The sequence below is a fragment of the Lissotriton vulgaris genome, chromosome 8, assembly GCF_964263255.1.
Source record: "Lissotriton vulgaris chromosome 8, aLisVul1.2, whole genome shotgun sequence".
NCBI classification, from domain to species: domain Eukaryota; kingdom Metazoa; phylum Chordata; class Amphibia; order Caudata; family Salamandridae; genus Lissotriton; species Lissotriton vulgaris.
The window spans coordinates 122,383,854-122,395,261 of NC_141696.1; positions in this window are offsets into that span (position 1 = coordinate 122,383,854).

Below are 11,408 nucleotides of genomic sequence, written 5' to 3' on the forward strand. Positions count from 1 at the left end.
GTAATGGTATGTCGTTGTAAAAGTTGCGTTGTAAGTGATGTTTCCCGCTGGCAGGTCATGGTGCAGGCGAGGGAGCTAGTTGATGTTCGGGCTGGCAGCGACTGTGTCGGTCAGGTCCGGGTGGCAGAGTGAAGCGAGGTGGTGCTGAGTGCGGTGCCCACAGGACGTGGTGTAAGCAGCGGCTCAGAGGCGATCATCCAGTGGAGTCAGTGAGACCAGGGATGCGGTGCAAAGTGCCTTCTATGGTGCCTTCATGAGGTGGGGCCAGTGACAGACTCAGTGACCGAGTCGGCTGCTCTTCTCCTCTGTGGACCCACGGTTCCAAAGACGGTGCCCAGAGTGATGGTGAAGTCTCTGCTGTTCCTGAGACTTTTTGAACAGGGGAAAGCTCTACCTCAAGCCCTTGGAGATACTTTTCAAGAAGGATACACACAGCTCCTCTCCTTGGCAGAAACAACTACTGCAATCCAACCACAGATAGCCCATAGCTAAGTACTTCACCTTCAGCTTTTCCCAGCTCTTCTTGGCAGAGGTTCCTCTTGAATTCCAAAAGTAATCTAAAAGTCTGGGGTCTCAGGCCCGATTTTTTATAGTCAAAACTCCTTTTTTCTCTTGTGGCAGAGAGCGTCTGTGCTTAGCAAAAACCAGTTCTGTCCTCCCTGGCCCAGCTTCCTGGCAGGAGGTGGAGACAGTATTGTTCAAGGCAGACCAGGCCCATTCAGGTGTAAAGGAAATCTTTGCTCCCTACTCTAAATGCAGCCCAGGTCTTTTCAGCCTAGCCCGACTCACCCTGGAAAGGGAGGACACACCTCAACCCACCCCCCAAGTGGCTCTCTGAACAGAATGAACATCCCAGTATCTGTCACTTCAAAGCCAGACAGTCAATACACAACCCTAGCAGAGGCACACTGGATGGCTAAGCATGAAAATACCCACTTTCTAAAAGTGATATTTTCAAACCCAGAACATAAAAATCATCCTAATTAAAAGATGCATCTTTATAGTATGAGTTCAGGCATACTAAACTCCACTTTCCTATCTTGTTCCCTTGGGCAGTTATACTTATAAGACGTTATAAGTCAACTCTCTATTCTACACTATGGGACAGATGGCCTTTCAATATTGAAAATGAAATGGGCAGTATTTCACTAGCAGGACATGCCACACACATCAGGGCATGTCCTACCTTTCACATACACTGCATCCTGCCCACAGGGGTACCTTGGGCCTACTTTAGGAGTGACCCAAATTTAAGAAAAGGGAAGGTTAAGGCCTGGCAAGTGGGTGCACTTGCCAGGTTGATATGGCAGTATAAAACTGCACACAGACACTGCAATGGCAGGCCCGAGTACTTTTTGCATGGCTGCTTGTGTGGGCGGCACAATCAGTGCTGCAGGCCCATTAGCAGCATTTGATTTACAGGCCCTGGGCACATACAGTGCACCGTACTAGGGACTTAGTAGTAAATCAATTAAGCCAATTATGGAAACACTAATCCATGACAACAATTTACTGAGAGATGCACTTTGGCACTGAACAGCAGAGGCAAATTTCCCAAAGCATCTAGACCAGCACAAACGAAGTCTAACACACAGTAAAAATACAGGAGGCAAAGGCAAAAGTACAGGGGAAATCCACACCAATTATGCCAGGTCTAACAATGGGTTAGCTCACTAACTTGCAGACTCAGGCTCTCAGGTATGACAAGTATCGAGCCTCTCAATATGATACCCTCTTTGGTGACAGATTGCATATCCTGTACATTTTTGAACTTTTGAAACTCAACATCATGGCAAAGGACTAAGCACTTTTGTTCCACAATATCGTTGTAATGAGATCTTCGAAAATGAGCATGTTCTTATATGTAAAAGTAATGATTTGTTCAATTGATAAGGCTCCTGGTGTGCTAGATCTCACAATGAAATTATAATACTCTTCAGCAGCTTTAGATGTCGAACTTTGGCAATGTAGACGAACTCGTGAAAAGTAATTTGCGGGGTTTTGTTCCTACCCCCTTTTGTACACTGGCATAGTCATACTCTTGTAGACACAACCCCCACCTCTCGATGTGAGGGGTCATCTTAGTTTTGGGGTTTCCATAGATGATGAGCAACTTCTGGTGGTCTGTGATACTGGTGAAATGTTTTCCATATAGAAACACATGAACATTTTCACAGACCCACACTACGGCCAGACTCTCCTTCTCTGGCTGAGAATGGGCACGTTCTGTTTCTGACAGGCTTCGACTGGCATAAGCCATAAATGTGTCTCAGATCCTTCGAATGGGCATTGTGTTGAGGAAGGATGGCGCCCAGCCCCACTGGGCTCGCATCTACTGTGATCTCAGTATGTAACTTAAGAGCAAAATAGGCCATTTCGGTTGCATTCTCAATCGCATATTTTATGTCTTTGACACTTTTGTCTCACTCAGGAAGCCACTGGAATGGGGCATTTAATTTTGTTAAGTCTCTCAATGGGGCACTCACTGTAGCAAAGTCAGAAATGCATTTTGAGTAGTAACTGGCCATGCCTAAGAAGGATATCAGCATGGTTACATCTTGTAGGGGCAAACAGATGACAGTGCTTGCACCTTATCCGAGTAAGGAGCCATTCCCCCATCAGATGACATGTGCGCATGTGAAACTCACACTTTGGTAGGCGTTCCACCGCAACACCCATTGATTTTGACACTACCCATTATTTACAAGGGTGGCGTAAATATGGGGCAGTGCCAAAATTAAGACGAGGGAAAACCTGGTCTTAAACAGGAGCAATCAGAAGAAATGTTTAATTTCTACTAATTTTTGCTGTTTCCATGTGTGCTGCACAGATAGAAACAGCAACAGGCCTTTGATGGTTTATGTGCAGGAAGGTATCCCTTTCTGCACATAAACAGTCAATAAAAAATGACGCTTTGCAACTTCTATGTGTGCTGCATTAAGCAGCACACATAGAATCGAAACGTAATTTACAGATTGTTTATGTGCAAGAAGGGACACCTTCCTGCACAAATACAATCTTCCCCTCCACGCAGACACCCTTGCACTAAGGTGCAAGGGTGCCTACATTTGTGCTAGGCTGCTACATTTAGCACCAGTGCACAGGAAAATGCAGGGCTGCATCATATTGTTGTAAATATGATGCATGCCTGCATTTCAGAAGTGGCAGAGCGCGTCGTTAAGCCAATGTTAGAAATGGGATTTCTTGCTAGCTGAGTCTTGCGCCAAAGCGAGGCAGGAACCACCACTCTAGTCACGATAAGGGAGTGACACTTCTAAAATAACCCCATCTCACCCCCTTGGTAGCCTGGCATGAGCAGCCCAGCTTATCTTAGAGGCAGTGTGTAAAGCATTTGCACATAACCAACAGTAAAACAGTGTACGCACTACAGACGGACACCACACTAGGTTAGAAAAATATCCAATTTGTATATACCTAAGACAAGACCCAATACGATAAAAAATCCACAATACTATACTTCAAAATCTTCACTTATCAAAATATGCTTTACAAATAGCTCCTTGATGTCAAAAGCTCCGTCCGGGGCTATCACGGCGTCGTGAACAACAAATCGGAAAACAGTTCTGGTTGACCGCGGGGTCACATGCCAACTACGTTGTTGAGAAGACCCGCAAGCAGTACCTTTCAGAGATGCAGGACAAAGGGGCCCTTGAAGTCACTCGCGTTGCAGGTCGAGCTCCTCTCTGGTGGAATCAGGAGCGCTGGTGCCAGCAGGCGTCAGGTTCTGCGGTGTGAAGCGCAGCGGTGCAGCGTGCGGTACCCCCAGGTCGCGTTGCGAGCAGCGGCTCTCTGGCGGCATCAGATGGCGTTGTCGGTAAGACCAGGGTCGCGGTGCAAGATGGAGGCGGTGCCCGTCACGGTGCTAGCAGGTCACGGTGCAAGCAGCGGGGTTGTAGTTGCTGAAGGGCTTTTGTCGGATGGCGAACTGTAGTTGTTGGCGCCGGCGTCGGTAGGCCAAGGCTGCGGTGTGGGATGAGCGTGGTACCTCGTGTAACTTACGAGCGGTACCCCCGAACCACGGTTCAGGCAGCGGTGTCGATTTTGTTGGGAAGTGGCGGCATCAGGAAGGCTACGGTGTCGTCTTGTAGCGAAGCTGTGCAGGGTGCGGCCTACAGTTTGCGGTGCGAGCAGGGGATCGGGGATGGCGTCAGCAGGTGTCGTTGATGAGACCAGGGTCACAGTGCGGTGTGGCGCTGGTGCCCTCTGCGGTGCCAACGCTTCGGCGTGAAGCAAGGCAGTGCGGAGTGTGGTTCCCACAGGTCGGCTGGTGGCGTTCTTCAGGTTGCAGCACAAAACACACAGTCCCCAGTACTGCAGGTCGAAGAACCTGAAGTCTTTGCTGTTCTTGAGACTTCGTGAACAGGGGCCAAGCTCTACCTCAAGCCCTTGGGGAGTCTCACCAATTCGGTTGCAGAAAGTCCAGTCCAGACCTTTCACTGCCCAAGACAGAAGCAGCTACTGCAGGTCAGCCCGACAAAGCACACAGCAAAGCAGTTGTTTCTTTCAGCAAATTCTCCGGCTCTTGATCTGTGCAGCCTTCTTGATCCAGATGAGTTCTAAAGTTCAGGGGTCTGGGACCCAGCATTTGTATCTAAAAATCCTTTGATCTTTCAGGCAGAGGGTGTCTGTGTCCGGCCAGAACCAGTTGGACCTTCTCTGGCATGAATTCCTGGCAGGAGGTGAGACGGCTTTGTCAGAGGGAGACCAGGCCCTTTGAGGTGCAAGGAGATCCCCTCCCTCTTCCCCCATCGTAACCCAGGTCTATTTTGCCCTTTCCTGACCTACCTAGGCTATCAGGAGCCACCCTGCTCCCCAGCCATCTGTTGTTCCAAAAACCAGACAGGCAATCCACATTCCAGCAGAGGCAAATGGGATGACCGAGCAAAATAATACCCACTTTCTAAAAGTGGCCGTTATGAACTCAGAATGAAAAGGGCACCCTCGCTGAAGGCTGCGTCTTTGTTATGTTATAGTGGCTTAAGGAACGCACGTCTGCCCCAGCAAAGGGGCGTCCCGGTGCTGAAAGCAGAAAACTGCACAGCTAGTGACCAAAGGCAACTTACAGCGGAGGGAAGAGGAATGTTTTGACAGCTTTACGAAAAGGCAGATAGTAATTTATACTGCGGATGGAAGAAGGGAGCACGTTCCAAAGTTTCGAGGCCAACACACAGAAGGAGCGCCCTCCAGCACAGAGCCTCCTCACCCTAGGGACAGCCACAAGATTCTGTCCCATAGACCGTAGTAGGCGGGAGGGGGTATAAAAGGTGTGCAGATTGGCCAGGATACCAGGAGAAGAAGAATTAAAGATTTTAAACGTAATGCAGTGGGCTTTGAATTCTATACGCTTGGCCACAGGCAGCCAATGACGCGACAGATGGCGTTAGAAGTGGTGCACCTCCTAGGCAGATCAAAGAGAGCTCAGGGAGCTGCATTCTGAACCCTTTGTAGTCTGGCAAGTTCAGTCTGGTTGGACCCGAAATACAGGGAATTGGCATAGTCCAGTTTTGACATTATCAAAGCCTGGACATTGACCTGCATGATTGGGGGATCAAAAAAGCCCAACATAGGTTTGAGCCCCCGCAAAAGTCCAAAACAGGTCCCAGCCACTATCTTAGTTTGGGTGCGGAAGCTAAGAGCATTGTCGATCCAAACCCCCAGATTTTTTACTACCTGTTTAGGGGCATGCGCCAGTCCCAACGAGGCCGGCCACCAAAGCTCACTCCAAAGCCCTGAGTCTCTCCCAAACAGCAGTATCCCAGACCTGCTGGCGTTGAGCTGGAGACAGTTGGCCGCCATCCACCCCGCGACAGCTTCAAGATCGCTCTGGAACTTACAGGTGGCCAGACTAATGTCGTTGCTGAGTGTGACTACCAGCTGAGTATCGTCTGCATAGGATACTACCGTAAGCCCTCTGTTCTTAGCAACCATCGCCAGTGGTTGGACATATAGGTTGACGAGGGTAGGACTCAGAGATGAGCCCTGTGGTATCCTATTCTTGGTGGCATAAACTTTGGAGACAAAGGAAGGGGCGGCTACCTGGAAGGAACTCTTGGCAAGAAAAGAGGCAAACCACTCCAGGGCGGAACCCACTATGACCACCTCCTCCAAGTTCCTCAGCAGAATCTGGTGGGAGACCGTGTCGAACACGGCACTGAGGTCGAGCAAAATCAGTGCTGAGGTATGACCCTCATCTAGGGCCCATCTCAGATGCTCGGTGACAGCAAGAAGAGCAGGCTCTGCACTGTGCCCAGGATGCTGAGCTCAGGTATACCAAACTTCATTCACATACCTTTTTTCGGGCTACCTGCGTGGGTGACACAATCCGTGCTGCAGGCCCACGAGCAGCAGTGGACTCACAAGCCCCGGCACCCGCAGTGCCTGTTTCTTGGGACTGACAAGTAAGTCACACATCCAATCATAACACAATTTATCACAGGAACACCAGCGCTTTACCACTGATCAGCAGTGCGAAAAGTGCACAAAAATGTTATACCAGCAAAAACAGTAAAAACCGGGATTGCAGAAAGCAAAAACTCGGGGGAAATATGCCAAAAGATGCCAAGTCTAACAGCCAAGTAGGCTAATGCCATGCTCCGCTACTTCTCTAGTACATATGCCCCTCATCTTTCGTATCTGAACTAACCAACATGAGTCGAGAAAGTAGTAATGTACATACAGTTCTCTTCCAGCTCGAGTTGATGGTATCCTTTTTTCAGGTCAAGATGGGAAAAGACCTTGGCTCCATTCAGTTGCATGATCATGTCCACTATGTGGGGACCAGGATGTCTTTCTCTCTTGATTGCTTTGTTAGCCTGGTGCATATTGACAGGAATGCACACCTCCACTGCCTTTTTTTGGCACCATCTCTATGGGCATGACCCTTGATGTAGGGCCGGTTGAGCTTTAAATTATGTCATGCTTCATCAGTATTTGCAGTTCTTTCCTAAAGGCTTCTTGTAATTGGAAAATGATTCAGCGTCGCTGCTGGGCAACAGGGCGAATGTTCTTATTATTATGAAGTTGCACTTTCATTTTTTGGAGTGTCCCTAGACAATGAAACAACAACGGGAACTGAATCACAATTCCAGACTGAGTACAGACTTTGTAGTTGATAGATATCAGTACATGTCAGCAGCCGTGGCAAAGCTAAGTAGGCATGGACTAGCTGAGGTTCCTAGAAGGACATGAATCGGCGATTGCACTGATGTTGTTTTATGTCGCATCATTGCTGTAAATGACCCTTGACTCTGTAACGGTTTGGAAGCAGTGTGTACCTTTATGTTTGATGGGGTAAGGCGTGGCACAGGAGACAACTGTTAAACTTCTCTACGGACATGATTTTAATAGATGCACCACTGTCTATAATGAAGAAAATTGGTCAACTCTTCACTTTTAATGTAATTTTGGGAGAGTGCACAAATGAATCTTATTGCTTTGTTTTGTGACTCTTCTTTCACTTTTGATCTTCCTTCCAAGTAGCTAGTCCTACATGTTGTTCCTTGGTCTATATCTTGATGATTTTGGTTGGTTTCTACTTGTCATAACTGATGTTGCCTTTTGGCCTTGTGGGTGTAGCGAGAATGCTTCTAGAACCTTCTGACATCCATTGTCTCTCCTCGCTGTGATGCATTTGGTTTCTCTTTCACTTTGCAGACTGCTTTGAAGTGGTTTTCTTTCCCAGAGCTTTTGCATGTCTGCCCTACGGCTTGACATTTACCTTCATGGGGAAACAAAAACCCACATAGGAAGCACAACTTTTTCTTGTTTCTAATTGTTGACTTGTTTGCATCTATTTTGTGCTTGTGCTTGCTTTTCACAATCACCACTTATTCATTGTGTGCTGTTCCTGCTTCCATATCAGTAGCTTGTCAATCTACTCATTCTTCTGCCCTTGCAGACTTTTGCATTTTCCCTAGACTGAGGGCCTAATTTAGATCTCGGCGTACGGGTCCTATTGCAACGGTGACAGATAGTTGTCCACCGAAATATAAATACCATTATATGCTATGTGATTTATACTTTGACGGACGGGATACCAATCACCGTTGTGACAGAGTAACCCATCCACTGAGATCTAAATCAGGCCCTGAGTGTCTCTCTCAACATGCATCTCCTGAAGGAATACGAGAGACAACCATCAATGATTCTGAGGCTTCATCATCATTAAAGTCCTTGAATTTGTAGTGTTTGATAAGTGTATCAAGTCTCGCAACAAATTCATCCATTGTTTCACCCACCTGTAGTCATGCTTGGCTGAATATGCACCTTTCATAGTTGACATTTGGCATCAGACTGAACTTGGCCTCCAATGCTTCTTTTATCTTTTGGTATGATGTTGCAGCAGTTTGTGAGACTTTCATTAGCACTTGTTTCACTGCATCACTGGTACGTTTTTTTTTTTCTTCTTCTTCTTATAGCACATTTATGAAGTCGTCAAACATTTCGATCAATGCAGCTACCTAGCACCAAAGTTCTGAAACCCAGCAACTTCTGCTAGGCAGCTGTTGCTTGCTCTTGGGTCACCACGTCCGATCGAAGATTGTGTGCTATAATTGCCTGTGCCGGTAAATACGTTTCTTCTTTTGTACCTGGTTCTTACTGCCTTTAGTGTTTACATACGATGACTTTGTAACAGCACTTTGCAGTATCTCTTCTTTCAGCCTTTCCAGCAAGTTCTGCTGGGCTTTTCGAGTGCTCTCTTTTGGAGGGCATTTAACTTCTTCGATGGCCATATAAGGGCCATATAAGGGCTTGAGCAGGGCTTTGACGCCACATGTGCTAGTCACAGATTACTTTGCATCGATTTGAAGCACATGTGGCATGCATGAGCAGTTTTCTGTACCATGCAATCTGTCAGGGAGAGCAACCTCGTTTCTATGGTGTAGCAGGGATTCTGCTCCTACACAGAACTGTGCATAGAGACTTGGAACCTCAGTGAATTAGGGTGTGCCAAAACTCACCTTAGTAGCCAAAATCCCCTACCAGACTAGAAATCAGTGTCTCATTGGTTCTTCCATACCCCCAATGATTAGACAACCCATAACATGGAACTTAGAATACCTCAGGCAATGTGGAACACATGAACACTCTTTCGTTATACACTCATGTTAGTCCAAAACGGGGAGTAAATGAAGACACGTGCAAGTTTGAAATATTTATTTCTAATGCCGTGTTCTCAAGCGCAGTATCTTAGCTAATACAAGCAGACATATTATAAGCAACAAGATTATCAGCATAGTTACTATTCCATAAAATACAAAAGGAGAAAGCATGTTAAAATGCTGAATGGAAATAGACTAGATTACACCTAGATTTCACACTCCTTTACTATTAGGTTATCACGAGTCAGTAAGAATTTATATTCTATAAGATCAGCCTGCAAAGATTGCAAAATGGCTGAATGTTCAGGCAGCCAGCATGATTTGTTGAAAGTAGGTTGTATCAAAGCATACAATGGCTTGATACGCTGGGCATATTCGGGAATGTAAGTACGCCCGAAATTCAAAAATCCCAGCTAGGACTGTAATTTTTTCAGAGTTGTAAGAGCGCGCAATTGTGCGCATTTCTCCAAGAAGTGAGGAGCCAATCCTCGACCTTCATTGTTGAACTCGTAGCCCAGGAACAGCACTGTGTACTCTGCAATGTGAGACTTTGCAAAGTTGAATTTGTAACCGAAGTCCGCAAAGTTACAAATTATGTTGTCAACATGACACAGATGCGCCCAAATTTCGTCATCTGTGAGATAGATGTCATCCACATAGGAACACGCATCTGGGTCGACTCTCTCCAAGAGAGAGACAATACGGGCAGCAAACACACCCGGACAATTTTTATAGCCCATCGCCAGGCGTTTAAATTGGCGTTGTTTGCTGCCACAGGTAAAACTGGTCCATTGGGATCTTAGACCATCCAAATTGTGGGCAAAAAAAACGTTGGATATGTCAAGTGTGGTCTTAAACCGTTTTCGCACAAGACCATCCACTAGAGCAGAGCCGTTGGTATTCTGTACTGCACAGGTATGGCAATGCGAGTTTAAATGCAGGTAATTCAATACCAAACGGTACGAACAGTCCGGCTTGGTCACAGTAAAAAGTTAGTTATTCATCGGTGACACACGTTTCAATTACACCTTGATATTCCAATTGTTCAAGGATTTCCACAACGGAAGCCTTAGCTTCACGTCGGATGGGATATTGAGGTTGAGGCTGTGGCAGAGACCGTAAGGGAATCTTGTGGTGTGGGGAAAATGTATCCCAACCACAGTGCGTACGGTGCAGAGCCGGCGCAAGGGCTTTAGCCCATTCTTTTGCAAAATTCAGCGCATGCTCCTTGGAGACTGTGTACGCGAAACTAGGGAGGATCACCTCCTCCCCTCTTGGAGCTGCGAGAACAGAAGGTGGGGGCCAGTCAGCCTCTGCTAACAAAATGTCATAGGTAGTTGTAAGATTTTCCCAAAATACCCCTTTTATGGTACGTTGTATGTCACCCTCAATTAAAAGGACTATTTCATAAACTCTATCAGCGGGAGCTACTCTAGTATCAGCTGTCTCCACAACAACATATTGGTCAGTCGCTGTCACCTTCAGTAGTGGACGCAGGTCCTCTCGCACAATGGTAATCTCCGCCGCGCTGTCCAACAACGTCAGCGCCCATGTCTAATTCCAAAGCTGCGTTCTCAGTATCTGTGGCTTATCTCGCTATTAAATCGGCAACTTTCTTTTTCTGAAACTGGGGTCTCTTCTGTGAAGAATCGTGCTGCTTGCCTTTTCCGTCTTTCGGGCGGGGTTGGTCGCGACTCTGCTGGCCACCCCGACTTCTGCCGCCGCCTCCACCACCGGACAATAAGGCTGATGTGTCCTGTAAAGAACGAGGAGAGCGTTGATCAGGAACCTGAAAGCGGTCAAGCGACTTAATTGTAGCGCGCTCGCGCAAATTATAAACACGCTCAGTAGACAGTGGTGATGCGGGACGGGACTCCTGTTTCTGTTGCTGTTTTCCCTGTTTTTTATTTCTGTTCCAATTTTTCTTTGGAGCTGTGGGTTGAACGTCTGTTTCAGACTTTGCACCCTGGGTCTGCTTCTTTTCTTTAGCAGAAAAGGGCTTGACACCTAAACTATTGCGGCCCATGGTTTTGTACGCAGCCGTAATATTTATCGGTAACTGTTGGGGTTTGTCGCATCGGGGACTTCGCGTAAGGCATTCGCCACCTGAAAGTTTACTGCATCTCCCTTTATATTCGAAAGGACTAGATTGGAAAGTACATCAAATGAGCCCACGAGTCTCATTCCCAATTCAACCGCAGCCTGAGGTTCGTGTTCATCCTGACCACGCTTATTGACCGTCGGAAGGACAGCCATTGATTGAGTGCCGAAGCACCTCGTGTACAC